At 46.6% G+C, this 16,212-nt stretch overlaps 1 long non-coding RNA gene across 1 annotated transcript in view; it reads left to right on the forward strand.

Annotated features, from left to right (window-relative positions):
• The first annotated feature begins 5,707 nt into the window (after positions 1 to 5,707).
• The window catches only part of LOC119374383 (uncharacterized), a 239,275-nt gene continuing 228,770 nt past the window's right edge, over positions 5,708 to 16,212 (forward strand). The window contains exon 1 of the long non-coding RNA XR_005180153.2: positions 5,708 to 5,875. This is a non-coding gene — a long non-coding RNA (uncharacterized LOC119374383). The remainder of the gene's footprint in view (positions 5,876 to 16,212) is intronic.

Raw genomic sequence — 16,212 nt, forward strand, 5'->3', positions numbered from 1 at the left:
AGATTCTTTCGGCACTTTTCACGAGGCTTTGTACAACGGAGAACTTGTGGCAGGCGGGGTGATTTGAGCTGAAGTGGAGGTAGCGCCCTGTGTGTGTTGGTTTCCTGAAGACGGAAAAAGAGAGGCTCTGACGTTGTCTTCTCACCAACACATCCAGGAACGGGAGGGTTGAATGGATCTCCATTTCCGCTGTGAACTGAACGTGGAGATCCACGGAGTTCAAACGGGCGAGCAGGTTGCTGGCCTCACCGAATTTCACCACACAGAAGCAATCATCTACGTAGCGAACAAACAACTTGGGCTTGGGGTCACAAACGGCAAGCGCTCGCTTTTCGATATCCTCCATTACGAGAGCTGCCACTGCTGCCGATATCGAGTCCCTCATGGCTGTCCCACTGGTCTGTCTGTAAAACACGTTGTTGAAAGAGAAATGAGTGCTTGAGAGGCAAAATTCCAACAGCTGGCATATCTGGTCTACCGAAAGTGGAGTTCGGTCGTTCAGGGTGGGGTCGTCTTCGAGGGAAACCACGTCAAAGGACATCGATCGGTTTCCTCAAGCGCAACGCTGAACGCCTGTTCTACGAAATGCCCCGAGTGGCGGATGTATGTGTCACTCTTCCCGGTAAGAGGCACGATTACCCCGTGAAGATAGGATGACAAAGCCCGTAGGGGGGAGCGGCTGAAATCGACGATGGGTCGGAGAGGAACTCCCGTTTTATGGACCTTTGGGAGGGCGTAGAAACTCGGGGCGGATCCGTTTCTGCAAATCAACTTCAGGTAGAGGTTTTTGAAATCGGGATGATTGGTGAAGATTTGCGATAAAAGTCTGTTCAGATTGGTTTGGGTTTCAGGAGTCGGATCTTTCTTGATCTTGGAGTAAGCCTACCCGTTCAGAAGTTCTCCTGCCCTCTTCTCATAATCAGCGCGATCCATGACGACCGTGCTGCTACCTTTGTCGGCCGGCAGGACTACGATGGTCTTGTCCTTCTTCAAATCCATGAGAGCCTTCCTCTCTTCGTCAGGAAGTTTGTTGCGTTGCCGAGCCGGTATCTTGGAAAGAACTCCTATTACCTTGAGACGGGTCTCTTGACGGGCGCCGACTTCTCGGTGTTGAATCCCGTCCTCTACTGCGGCAACTATCTTGGAGATAGGGGGAATGGCTGAGATGTTGAAACCATGTCCCTTGGCTAGTGCGGCTAACTCCGGGGTTGAGAGATGTTGGGATGAGAGGTTTGTCACGAAGGTGCTTGGGGGAATTGTCGTCGATTCCCGGTCCCGAAGTATGCTGCCGAGCTTCTTGTCTTGGGCTACCTTGTGTTTCTTGGCCCCTCGGTGGCAGCTGATTTCTTTGCAAAATCCTCCAGAGATGGCATTATATCGGGGATGCAGTGTTCCAGCTGACGTAGGGCGAAGAAAAGGTCCAATTCTTTCTTCCTGATGATTGCGTTGCACTCACGTATGCATGCGGTGAGCAGACGTTGTTCAGTTTTCATGATGATCTGGATGCCTTCGGACGAAGGCATCGAGATCATGATGAAGAAGAAGCCGGTCAGGCTTTGAAACGTCGGGTTTCTTAAAATAAACCTTCTGGTTGGAGATTTCTCTTTTTGTCTTCAGCAAGGGCTAGTTTGGCCCGCTATATTTCGTGAACAAATCAAATGAGGACACATAATATTGAAACCATGTTTTGAATGGCGTAAGCGGATTTCGATCCAAAATTTTGGTTAAAATTGGGGACCGGACTTTTTTATTTAATTTTTTGAAAACGCGCTTTTTTTTAAACTCGCTTCTTTAACTATTTTTTGTTCTTTCACGCTGCTTCTGGGAAATCAGTCTTTTATAGGAATGCTTCATGGGTATTTTTCTATATTTGACATGTTTTTGAAGTTTCTGAATAAAATAGGAAACGCGCCAAGGCGCATGGAAGATAGCGAACTTTTTTATTTAGGCCGAGTTTGCAATTTTTCCTTTTTTTTTCATTTTGCGGACAGCGTAAGGAAAGTATGGATCTAATTCACAATGATGCGTATTAAAGCCAGCAGAAAAAGCTTTCGACACAACCTTTATAGTGCGCATCAAATTCGCCGGCGAAATCGGAGATTGTTGCGGTGAGCAATAGCTAGACGCCCGCTAGACGAGCAATAGCTAGACGCCTGGCATCGTTTTTTTCGAAATGAGGTTTTCGGTTTCATGACTTTCGAATACACCCACATAATATATAAAAAAAAACAGACAAAACAAAAATATCGGCCGGACATGCATGTTCGATCTCTCGTGGAATCACCTTGAAGACGACTATATTGTCGAGATAGGTGAGGTGTGAAGACCAAATGGCATGTGTAGATATCCGAACCGGCCAAAGGGCGTTAAAATGGCGGTCTTCGTAATCTCGGCGGTTTTAATTGGGATTTGGTCATAGGCTTTGACCAGGTCGATCTTGCTAAAATGGTGCAGCTGTGCAGTGCCGAAGTGAAATCCTGGATATTGGGAATACGGTACCGATACGGAACAGTGACCTTGTTAAGAGCACGGTAAGTAACGCATGGGCGCCAATCAGTCTTTTTAGAGACCATGTGGTGTGGTGAGGCCCATGGAATGGAGTAGGGAGGAATGAAACCAAGGTCAAGCATGTGCACAAACTCTCTTCTGGTAACACTGCCATGATCTGGTGCGAGGCGATGAGCCTGGGCAAATACGGAAGGGTTCTTTGTGACGGTGTGATGTGTCACGGTGTGGGCAGCCAAGGACAGAAAGGAGTGTAGTCGGAAGACATCCGGAAACTCGGCAATGTCGCAAGGCCAAGGGTCGGGTACTGCTGTGTGTGCGTAGAGAAGGCGGAGTGGTGAAGCGCAACAGGAATCACCCTGGATGGCTAAGCTTGTCTCTGAGTCCAGGATGTGGCCATGCCACATGTCGACGTCGAGCTTGAAGTGCCATAGGAAGCCAGCTGCAGTTATTGGTTGGCGCACGTCCGCGATGACAAAGAGCCAGCGAAAGTTACGTGTGAGACCAATGTCGAGAGTCACCGACTTTTGGCCGTAAGTCCAGATAATCGATCCGCTGACCACGGTGAGAGGAGGGGAGTCGGGAGGATGGCGTCTTTCAGCCAATGTAGGAGGAAGGACGCCGATTTCAGCGCCAGTATCGACGAGGTGGCGGACCTTGGTGCGATGGTATGTAACGTGGAAGAGGCGACTGTGGCAGGGGCAGGGAACAGCGATCGCCGTCACTGTTTCGCCCGGTCGTTTCCCACGTCCGAACAAGGCTGGCGACAGTTCTTTGCACGTGACCCGTAACCACGGTGGAACCAGCAAAGGCCATCGGGACTATTAGAACGGCGGCCGGAGTGATTATTTCTGGGATGGCGAGTTCGTTATGAAGCCCGCGGCTGGTTTTCGCAGAAGGCGGCGACTTAAGCTGTTATTGTTCTACCTTTAGGATGAGCTCCTCATTAGCAGCGAGGAGAAACGCATAACTGTCGTCACTAGCTGTGCTGCTGGGCGAAGGGTCTTCAGAGTGGAGAAGCGTGGCCACGGAGAGAAAACGAACATCCATAATCTTGTCAGCCAACTAAGCCAGAGATTCCAGTGTGGATGCTGAAGGTGCTGTCAGAATCATGTAGGAACTGTGTTGGAAAGCGCTGCAGAAAATTTTCGCGAAGGGTGGTGTTCGAGATGCAGCGAGATCGGGCGCTGAGGTTGCACGCGACGCAGTAGGTCAGTAGGTTTACAATCACCGTTCTCCTCTAATGTAAGGAGTTGCTGCAGTCGATGTTGTTCGCTGTCGGTAGCGCTCCTGATGAGGGTGTCCGCGGGATGATCATAAGGATGGTCGGCTGGAGGAGCCAGTAGAGCATCGCGAACGACCGCACCAGGGTGAGGCGGAAGCGCTCCGACGACATGGTCTGACATGGTCAACTGCGATGTGAGCCGATGGCGACGGAACAATGACTCCACGGTGATGACCCAAACTTTCGAGTCCGACGACCAGAACTCAGGTAGCTTGAGAGCGAAAACCTCGGGGTCGCGGAGCTGCGGCGATGACAACCGCACCCGCTGACAGGTCATGACTATTGGTTTCGGGAAGGGCAGCGGTGCTCGAGTTTCTGGCAGCTGTAGGCCAAGCGAAGCGGCTGAGGCGAGCGTAAATCAGAAACGAGAGCGATTAGACGAAGTCCGGCTCACCAATTTGTGGAAACAGGCAGACAGATGTCGATGTTGTGAGACCAAAAATTATGTATTTCGTCTGGAACCATTCACACAGACGCGAACAAGAACATGCGCGACCCTCTCGTGCAGGTTGCCTCGTCGTCGTCTTTTCCTGGTCGGATTGTTCTAGCCCTTGCTAGTAGGCGACATATACATGCGTATACATATCCGGAACATGACGGCGATGGCGACGGCAAAAATCCGCGGAGAGTGCACATATAACAGCTATCCCAATAAAAATGATGGACATGGACATATATTGCCGTCCGCAGTGTCATTTTCGACAACGTTTCCGTAAATGTACGTCTTGGATAAAAAAAGTCGCCCGCATATTCCCACGGGAGGAACACGAGTAAATGTGTCGCAGAGCGGTGGGGTTATCGCGTGAATGTTGCGCAATTGGTTATGGTTTGGGAATGCTTAATTGTTACACGATGCGCAGACCAAGTACGACTTGAACGGCTCCAGCGTGCACGAAGTTCCGGGTCCGCAGCTCGCTTCAAACGCTTGCGATCAGCGTCGTATGCTCGTCTCTTCGCAGCCTTGTCTTCTGCGTTGCTTGCTGCTGTTGACGCCGACGACGGTGAGGGTGGGGTAACGTTGCCTTGAACGAGTGGTGGGACGCTATTTGAAGGTACTATTGCTTCTATCGCATCTGCTCAAGTCAAGCAAAGCGTCAAGTAACGCGAAAGCCAAGTAAAGACGCCCTTGACTGAATTCCGAACGCGCGCTCCGCCGCTTATATACACACCGCCCGCGTTCGAGGGAGAGCATGGAGGGACGGAGAGTAGGGAGGGAGTGAGAGGCTTGCTGCCGGCACGAGACGAGCCGAGCATGCGCAGTGGGGTGTGGACGGCGCCGCCGACGCCACAGGTGCGACTAAGAAATGATTCGCATTTAAAAGCGTTCTATAATACATTGTGTCAGTTTATTGAGAGAGTTGTCTTAAGAATTTGACTGATAGTTCTCGAATGCACAGACATCCCGGGAACGCATATGTGGTTCAAGAGGTTGAGGAAGCGGTTAACGAGTGTGCTGACCCACTCTTGTCGTGCTCAGTACAACACCAGTGATAAAAGGAGTTTAGCAAAATGACTAAACAATAACGGTCTCCTAACACAAGATAGTGATACACATGCATATTTCTGTGGTCGATTATACTAGCAACATTTAGCATAATGTAACTCGTTATTCAATGATAGGCCAGTGGTGTTTTGTATATTTAATTTATTATTCCGTATGAATAAATGAGGTCGCAGATTGTGTGGTCTTGTTGAGCAGCCGCTGTTTCATGAGTGTTACGATACGAAAAGAAATGGCAAAGAAAGAGTAAAGATATATAGAAGTTACATTAAACATTTTTTTACGTTGACGGCGCTCAGTGAATTAGGATAAAATGGTCCTGGAGTACTTCGCTAATAATACAGGCGGCAGTGCATCTCATTTTAGAAATATACCAACCGACAAAAAGTGCGTCTTTTCTCACTGATTGCAGCTTCGAACTTTCGGTCAGCGTTGCAGTCGCAATGCATCGTGCGAGCCTCCACTGATATGCAAGACATACGGGACCAAATGCGCATGTTTATTTCCACAGAATTTTAGTGCGCGCTGCTCGAGCTAATACCGATGGGATAAATCTGTCGCAACGCACTCTGCACCACAGCTTGGTAAGAAGACATTTCATTTTCTTATTTATACTAGCGCTTGGGCTTGTGGTTTTCCTTTCGTAGCACGGAAATTCTCGATATCCTGTTTGGAAGAATGGCTTTGAGCATGTTAACTCACATATACATGAACTAGTGTCGTCATGGGGTCTTCACTCACTTCTGTCTTTTAGCTACTTTTTTCAATGAACCTTACATTCCGGAAGCGAAGCTACGTCCTGGATTGGTCCTCAGTCTACAGGTCGCGATAGATGTACAAACACAAGCAGCAGTTAAGAAATTGACGCACTGAGACCTCTATAACTTGCTATTTAACAGGGCTTGGGACGTAGCCCTTGTAAACCTGCTCCTGAGTTGCATGTCAAGAGATGATTACCAAGTGGCGCTGCAAGATAAGCGATAACCAGCTCCACCAAGATATCTGGTAGTGTAATAAGTTGAGCTGTCCGCAAGTGAATGTGGTTCGTCCGGTATAGATTCAACGTTTCTATTGTGTTACGCCGCTGCCTGCAATGTACTAGAAACCTTGGAATGCTTATTCTACCATTACACGCTCATCGAGAGGAGGACACACAATCAGCAATGCGAACTACAGACCACAAAACAAAATCAGGCTTGCTTTTGTAAGTATTACTTTCTCGCTAACAGACACAAGCACCTGTTGCGGTACGCAATGCGCAAATCCAAGTACTACACAATATAAAATCGACGGCACAGGTGACTGCACAAATGGGACCCAGAAACGAGGCTGTGCACACCTCGTTAGCTGAAGGAAAACGTCACAACTGCGATTTGTTGTGGCGACATACTCAGTAGGCTGTTGGGTACTGCTGGCGGGGAATGCACCGCTATGTACAGAAGTTCAGGCGCTCTTGCCCCGATCACCAACGCTGAAAGTCGTCACCCCGCCTCTCGCCAGCTCGTCTGTAACATTTACCTTGCCCTACCACACCATTTGGGCGCGTCGGCATAGATTTGTGCGCGCCCCTTCTGACGTCATGTGCTCGAATTAGCTGGGTAATTTTTATAGTTTACCACATCACGCAATACGCTGATATCGCGGCCCTTCCGGCAGCTAAAGCGAGTGACGTTGCCTTCTGCTTGCTTCGTCGATATGTCACAGCCCAAACCAGGAGCTGCTCAGTGACTGCAGTCGTATCTTCCTCCCCAAAGTTGTTGACGCTGTTCTTAAAGAGTCCCACCTCGTTTATTGCACGACTCAAACTACCCTGAAACCAATGGGCTCACAGAGCGCTTCAACCGCACGCTAAGCGACATGCCTTTAATGCACGTCGCCTCCGACCGCCGAATTTCGACGCCTTTCTATGCTCCGTAACCTAAGCGTACAACACCGCTACTCAGCACCGCAGGCTTTCATCCCATTTTCTACTGAATGGTCCGCCCCCGTATTACACTATCGGCACAATTGTACCGTACCGGTCGAATGCTTCTGAGTGTGCGCCCACGTCCGACACAATGATGCATGCTGAAGATCGCCGCGACCTCGCATGGGCCTTTACCCCCAGCGACGAAAAGCGCCACAAGAGTACTTCCAGTGACATTACTTCTGCGCCCACCTTCCTTCCTGGAGCGCTTGTGTGGCATTACGTTCCTACCCCTGCACCAGGGGCCTAATTCACAAAACTCTCTCGTTTACGCAATTCATAGCCAAGAATTCGCGTATTTCAAGGGAGTACGATAGCAATGGTACGAATTTAGCAACTCGCCCCTTTTGAGGGCAAGGATGCAACACAAAATCCAATGAAACGACAACGAAAGAAAGAAGTCCACGCAGAAGATAGCAAGGCAGCAGGCAAATCGTCGACATCGATCGTATACGATCATATAGTTTTCTACAACAATTACTGGAGGGAACTCTGGCGCTATTGTCTATGGGAGCTGCAACGCATGGCGCTACAGCCAGCATGGAGGAAGACAGGTAGTACATGGATTTGTGTACACTTCGTTCTTTCGGCTCCGTTTGGCTCCGCGTCACCTGCATCCGCTTTGTCGCAAAAGGAAGTTGAGCGCAAGTCAGCAGTTCAACTTCACCACTTTAACTTTTTTAGGCTCACCAATTCAAATCTGGTCCCGAAGTTCACAATCGTCTATTCCTTTATCCCAAATGAACGCCAAAACAAATCAATAAACAAAGCCACAAGTGCATTCGAAGGCGTAAGCACGAAGATTAGGCAAATCCGTGTACTACACAACATTCCTATCGCAGAGCGAGATCGCAGCAACAGAGTCCCCCCTAGTTAATTTTAGGAAACTCTGTGTATACGATGATATCCAATGTTTTCGCTGCATCTCAGCTTCCATTTCCGGACGTCTGCTACCGCGCTTACGCGCTGTCGCGTTGGAGCAGACCTCCGGAGGTCCTGCGAAAAGCCAAGCGCTCGCGTTTCATCGATGAAGATTGCTAAAATAATGCAGTTGCTCGGTGGCTTTAAACAATAATCCGTGCGCTATCCCACCAAATGCAGGCGAGCAACACTCCAGATGCACCACATCTGTGAAACCGCGCATAAATTAACACATTAAATGCTTCATGGTGACGGCGAAACATCTCCCCCTATTTACAACCACAAGTTACGTTTTCATGAATCTTCACAGCCACTCAGCTAATTAGGCATGTTCGAGCATGGTATAGTGGTTGACATGATGGTGTTTGAGAGCTAGACGTATATTGATGCAATTCTTACAAAGACCTTAGTACAAGACGTAGGAGTGGCTTTTGAGCCTACGGAGAAGCTGTTCAGAAATATAAAGCAGCAATAAGAAAGGTGTCGTGATCGTAATTTCGCAGGTTCAATTCACCGCAGCACATTGATATGGCCGGAATGCGAGAACATTCTTATAGGCTTAGAAGTGTGAACACGTAAAATGAAAAAGATTCGTAGGGAGGTTTCTAAGCGCTAATGCTATTCAGAAAACACGGTGCAGTTTCTTCGTCCTTGCGGCGTTCCCGTCAGCAAACACATAAAAGAAGAGGCGTTCACGTGTCTCGGCTTGAAGTGACATGATCGCACGCGTGCCTCGATTCACGAGGCGCGCGTGCTGCGCTTTCGCACAATTAACAAACAGAAAGAAACGACGGCGTTCACGTGACTCTCATTTCGTATTTGCGAAAGCGTGAAATGGAAGCGATAGAGGTGAAGATAAAGGCGATTCTCTGGGGCAGCTTGGATGCTTGGAGATCATAAAAAAGCGGCGCTCGCGTTACTTACTAAGTCTATGGGAGCGAAAGCCATACAAAAGCGAGCGAAGGTGTGACGGTGCTTATGAGAACTGAAACAAATTGAGTTGGGATTTCGTTAGTGAGCGTTTATGTAAATCACGATAGACGATACAAATTGAGCATTACGTTCATTAGTGAAAGTGACAGTAGTGAAATGTAATTAGCAATATTTTATAAAAGAAAGTCGCGCCTGACATGATCAGCACGGTAGCATTGCCATACTTGATGGCTTTCGCCCTCGAGTAGCTTGAGGCGAATGCATTAGTTATTCCCAATTCTTTTTTGTTTTGATCTCCTTTCCCCAGAAGTTTCGCATCAGGCGTATTTTTAGAGAAAGATGATATATTAAAAATGACATAAGCGCTACAGCGGCAAGCTCTCATTTCAAGCACTGCAGCGGTGGTCGAGAGGGTACATCGACCGATTACAATGAGGGATGTTCTGAGTTCGATTCGCAGTGTAATCAAGAAGCCACCGTTTTTTTTTTGTAATGAGAAAAGAGGTAGCATAGCCTGAGGCCATGTGTTGCTTGCTGGCACTCTTACGTATCTCCAGAAGGTGGCATTTCCGCTCTCTTCTTTCACTCCCCGTTATGCTCCTTCACGGAGAACAGAAATAGCCACTGCTATCGAAAGAGCGAACAGTCCCGAAAACTAATTATCATAGCTGGGCAATTACTTTTGACGTCTCTGGCTATTCCAGCTCCGGCCAGACATCAAGATGTTTTCAAGGAAATCAAGAGACACGCCGCGATCTAATTGCTTGCGGCCAAGAAAAATCCCTTTTTCAGGAAGGCGTTTCCATGCCAGTTGGGTCGCCGTCACTTTTTCGTCCTCATTCTTCTACCGTGCAGCAACAGAGTGGTACGGCCTTTCCAAGACGTTACAGCCATCACATGTCCCTGAACTTTTTCGGCCGCCTTAACAGATTACTTTGCACTGTATTAAAATATGGATTTGATGTTTTCATTTATGTACCGGCGCCTTATGTAATACCCCTTCAATGGGGTCTTTAACGAACAAGAATGAAAGGAAATGAGAACTTAACAAGAAATACCTGGCACAGTTTACAGAATGCTAAATACATTTCCATTGAGCTTTCACAGCTTATCTGAATATAGCAGTAATGGTGATCTGCAGTTCTTTATTCCCGCCTGCCAACTTGTTCGAAGTCGCCACCTTCAAGATTTGAGCATGCCACCACCCCTCTTTACCCTACACCATAGTACAGACCACGGTGTTAGAAGTACAGGTGGAACGACGCAGCACCGGCGCCGTGCGCTCGCTGCGTCGAACTTCGGTTCCTCCGCGCCGTCATGCCGCGAGATGGCAGGAGCAGTCAAGAGGCTCACAGCGGCGCGCGCCGGCCTCTCTTCCGACCAAGCCACGGTGACGAAGCAGTTGTCGCCACATTGCTTCCTCGTTTAATTCTTTTTGTGCGATGGCAGGTCATGCTATTCGAGTGAGAAAGCCGTGAAATGGGCAAAAAGTGTTTTGTGCCGCGGTGCAACTCTGTGTACAAGACCTGCACTGAAAAGTCGATTTTTCTGCACCCTGAGATGCGGAACGCCTGAATGTTTGGCGCCATGCGATTCCGCGCAAGGACCGCTTGCTGCAGTCGACTGATTACGTGTGCGAGAAGCACTTCGAGCCGAGGTACATAACGAAGACGTGGGAAGCAGTGTACAAAGGGCACGTTCTTGTGAGCACATCACGAAAGGCGGCTCTCGCTAATGACGCCGTGCCGACGAAGTATTGAGTTCGTTTTGAGTTCATCGTCTTGAGTTCATCCACGCCGTGAGTTGGCCCGTTTTTTTAACACCTACGTGCGTTTGCAGTCTTTCTCTCTCTGTGCGAAAGCTACGCTTGTTAACAATGAGAATATATGGGGTTTTACGTGCTGAAACCACGTTATGATTATGAGGGACGCCGTAGCAGAGCTCCACAAATTTCGGCAATGTGGTGTTATATAACATGCACTGACATCGTAGAGTACACGGGTCTCTAGCACGCCGCCTCCATCAAAATGCGACCGCCGCGGCTGGGATCGAACTAGGGAACTTCGGTCAGCAGCCGAGTACCGTAAACGGTGTACCATCGCGGTTGACTGGCTACGCTCGTAAAGACTCCGCACACCGCGATCGACGTGTTCCTTGAGAGACGAAGTAGTAACGCTGTCTTCGGGTGATTATGCGAGACATAAACAGTGAAATATATTCCTCAGTTGGCAACAGAGAAGAATCGGAAACATATATCCACCATTCATAATGTCTCCCCTTCTCGCAGTGCCAAAGCAGGATGCTTTTTCATATCCTTCGTCGGTGCCTCAAACTTAGCTGCTGGCATTCGCTAAAATTCAGTATTTTATGCACGACCAGCTAAACAGTCGTATTCGTGACACATTTTTTTATCCGCGATCAACGACCGCAAATTACTTCGAATGTTCGCGACAGCAAAGACAGCTGTGCATTTTCTGTTGTAATACTACGGCTAATGCGGTATTTTTTCTAACTATCTAAACTATACTTCTACAAATAGAACTAATTTTTGTCATATTTCAGCGTGACGTCACTGATTGTCCGAATGAGGAAAGCATATGTTGAATTTGCCACCGCCAACCTTCGCGGTGGCAAATTCAACATATTCAACAGGTAGCGGCTGTATCGTCCAAATTTCGATTTATTCGAAGCTATTATTTTTTTATTTATTTTTGCGCTCGTTATAGCGCGAACGCACAGTTTTTTTATTCATTTCGAGGGGCGGTCGCGGCTCCGAAGCGACCACGCCTGATACCGCTCTTGAGCCACCAGTAGTGTAGCGCCATCTAGGGCCCTGTGAACAAGACGCCACAAACCGCAGACAAAAGGTCGCCGCTTCCCGAGGCGCCATCGGTCCACCTATAATACTTCTAACACCGTGGTACAGACGCACCAAAAGACACAAGTAAATCCATCGTATAGTTAATATACAAAATGCAATAAATACTTTCAACAGTAATATGAGCAAAACTGCATAGATGATAAACTATTTGCAGAGTATACAATTACATTATGAAGTGAACAATTGCAGCAAACACTATATAAAAAAGTTAAAATTACGCCGGTACATACAAAGAGGTCGACTGTTGAAGAGGACAGACACGCAATGGGATAACATTACACACTTGCTAAAGCCTGCTTTTAGGATATGCTAGGAATAGCGACGCTGCTATTTCACTTAGCTAAGTAATCCATTGAGAAGGACTTTCCAGAGCATATGCGTACATAAAATCATTCTTCCTACACTAATGCGTGCATCTTGAAGGGCTACTACGACCATGTGCCCAATTACCCGCTTCAATGCCATTCATTCATGCACTACCAAGCATGAAAACACGGTTTTGGTTGTCGATTATGGCTACTGTTTGCAATAGCAGTGAAATGCACGGACACGCATGTACTTTGATTTACATGCATGTTAAAAAGTTCAGGTAGCAGAAAATAATTTGCATACAACCATTAAAGAATGCGTTACATAATTTCATCATATGGCACTATAAATGCAGAATTTATATATCTTGAATCCTTAAGTGCAAAGAACTGTTGAATGATGCACTACTAAAAAAAATTAAACTGCAGCTCTGCACATTGTCACCATACAAGTCAAACTGTTCCAGTCATCACAATGTATTCTTTCTGTTGGCGTGCGCTACGAACAGCCGCACGCAGTCACTGGTAATTGCTCTCTTCTCGTTGGCCTTGTGTGTTCTCTTCGAGATACACTTTACATGACCGTGGGGCTCCTCATGCCGTGATACTACTGGGACATAAAAAAATACAGATTATTGTTGCAATCGTGCTATGTGTAAAAGGCCACAGCGATACATAAGTGCTAACAACTGTGGGTGTCGTTTTTTTCAGAACCCGATGACAAGTATGAAGAAATATAAAAAACAAAGAAAAAGCGACAATGAAGTCTTCGGGAAATAGTTTATGATGGTAATATATAACTGCGATGTTCATTTTGATGGGGACAGCTTCTGCCTAATAATGAGGCATAAACCAATAAAGGGTCTTTTATTTGGACTTTACACTAAGTAAAATGCACACGCAAGAAACGCAGTCAAAATCCGCAAAAGCATGTTAATGGACTCTTACGGCTGCCAGAAACGCTCACCATAATAATTAATGATGTGAATGCCATGCCGGACAGATATGCTGTGTCCTGCTCAGAACACCAAAGGCGCGGTCTCTGGCATGCGTTGCATGGGTGCTGCCTTTACTGCACTGCTGCTCAGCTGGGCCAGCCACATACAGGAGGGTGAGAGCCATGGCTCTCAGGCATACCGATAGTCAACTTTAGCGATCAACAAGCGTGCATTCAGGTCACATACAATTTGTAGAAATAAACGAACCACTATGCGATTGTGCTGAGGACATGTATGGCGGAAACAAAACGTGCCAGAGGATTCCAAAAAAAAAAAAGCTACGGCAGGTAACATGCATATTTTCCGCTCCTGTGTTGCCTACCCAGTTGAAAATGACAACAGGACTTGCCTTGAGACAACAGAAATTTCTGTTGTCACAACAAGATTTTTCTGTAGTTACTACACATTCCAATTGTGGGGACAGACTTCTCTGTTGTGCAGCGCATATTTTTGTTGTCTCAACAGAAGTGTGTTGTGTCGAATGTGTAGTGGTACAAAAGGAAGCTGTAGTACTACGACAAATGTTTATAGTACTCTATAAAAATGTGTTGTCACAATAGGCACCCGGCTGTTACTACAGGAATGTCCCTGCAGTATGCGACAAAATTTTGTTGTACTACAGAAATGTGTTGTGCTACAACAGAAATTAGTTGTCTTAGTGTGTCTTCAATTGTGACAACAGAAGCCTTCCTCAACTAATGCGACAAAAATTTGTAGTACTACGAAAACGTTTCGTGGTACAACAGAAATTTGTTGTCTAAGCCTGCATCCAATTGTGACAACAGAAGTGTGCCTTGAGTAATGAGACACACTTCTGCATTACTACATCTTTATTTGCTAGTATTTTCTGTCCTGAAACCTGATGCCTTTATACACATATATATCAACTGAAAACTGATTGTGCTGTATATCTATGAAAAGTATGCAGTGCCCAATGTGCCAGTGCACGTGCTAGTGCACAAGACAGAGAAGCATGCAGTCATGATGAAACTGCCCCAGCCATGAATATAGTTGATAGAGCTTGTAGCTTGGGTGAGTTGGTGATTGAATATCAACATGCATGGCTGCATAGCATAAACTGAACGAAGACAGAAGTGAGGACACAACACAGTGCATGCGTTGTGTCCTCTCTTTTCGTTCATTTGTGAAATTGTGCAGCCATGTTGACATGAATATCCATTTTAAAAATTTATAATATGGCCATGGAACACCCTTTCCATGGTATCGTCAGGACTGAACTATACATGTAAATGAAGAGAGCAAATTAAGAATTGAATTCCAATTTCAAGAACTGAAGATTCACTTTTTGGGGTTAGCGCAGAACAGCATGTGCATATCCATGTCCTTGCCAAGATAAAAATAACAAAGAAAGTGGACAAGATAAGGTTTTGGGCTTTACATTGGGAAAACATAATGAGGCATGGTGTAGCAGGGGACTCTGGAATAATTTATACCACATCAGGAGCTTTAACGTGTACTTAAATCACATTTAAAGTGCATGCATGTTTCTTCATTTCACCCTCATTTAAGTGTGGCTATCATGGACAGATTCAAACGTGCATGCTTCATGCTAAGCAGCTAAATGCTATAGCCTCTTAGCTACCACGTTGGGTAAAAAGCACAATGAACTGAAGTCGTGTATATCTCTTTAATATCAATAATGCATATCCAGCCAATACATTTTTCACAAGCACAGAAGTCCAAGATGAGTCTTTTTTTTCTGTGCTCCTTCAAAACAAAAGCTAAGTACACAATCATTACCACACCAATACCATGCTTAAGAGGACAAATAAATGTACAAGTTTGAAGGAGACATCATTATAACACCACGGACACAACCACCTTCGCATGTTAATTGCTTCTTCAGGTGGTATGAAGCAGTGGGGTAGAGCACGTGCCTGTTGAGAGAATCTGGCCTTATGACTATATGCAAATGCTTCAAGGAAACTTATATAATTACTCGTAAACATAGCTCGTTGCCAGATGCATCACCTTTGAAACTGTGGCAGTCAGTTTCCACAATGTAACTTTTCGTTTTCAAGTCTGCCTACTCTTATGAAGTGACTGCGTGTGTGTTTGGTGCTTCTGCTGCAGTGTTTAGATGATGCACACAAGATGCGTGCTATTTGCAACATGCAATCTGGAAGGCTGCAAGCATGTCGAGTTGCCTGTTGATGAGGAACTATGTGCAAAGTGGCAGAAGAAAATTTGCCGGAAAGATTTTGGTTAATGACAAGTCTCTCCCCATTGTTGTATGCAGCAAGAATATTATTTCGCGCCACTATGTTAGAGAAAAATCTGGTCCCTGGTGCAGTGTGAGAAGCATTTGGGGGGTGTCTGCACAACCTGAAATACCTCTGCCCCCTGCAAACCCTCAGCAAAGAAACTGCGTAAAGATAGAAAAGCTTGAGATTCTACTTCTTCGAGCAAGCCAGAAAACTAGAGAGAGCCAGATGGTCATGAGCCTGCCATTTCGTTTGCCCCAAAAAAGAAGGTTGAACAGATCATCACATAAACAATAACAGTGCACAACGAGCCAGTTGACACATTTCATTGATAGCGAGGCTTCTGTCACAGGTTACACATTACCCTGTAGGTGGAAGGTCCGCAGCAGCTAGGCGCTGAGAGAAAAATGTTGAGCTTTTACGGTAACAACAAGCACTACACCTCACTCTTATAGAATTTCGTGGATGTTCAAAAGGGGGAAAAAAGCTGCTTTGCAGCCTCATTGAACTGAAAGACATTGAACGTTGCAATCCTACCCTGAAAAAATCCTCAGAGCGGATCATACGGTGCCCTATTTTGCTCAAATGCCATGACCGTGCCTGAACCAAGCTGCTGACATCACCACCGCTCACTGTGGAGGTACGACAGTCTTAGCTCATGATCATTGAAAATGAGTGGTTGAATTAAA

This window comes from Rhipicephalus sanguineus, chromosome 11 (assembly GCF_013339695.2).
Source record: "Rhipicephalus sanguineus isolate Rsan-2018 chromosome 11, BIME_Rsan_1.4, whole genome shotgun sequence".
Classification (NCBI taxonomy): domain Eukaryota; kingdom Metazoa; phylum Arthropoda; class Arachnida; order Ixodida; family Ixodidae; genus Rhipicephalus; species Rhipicephalus sanguineus.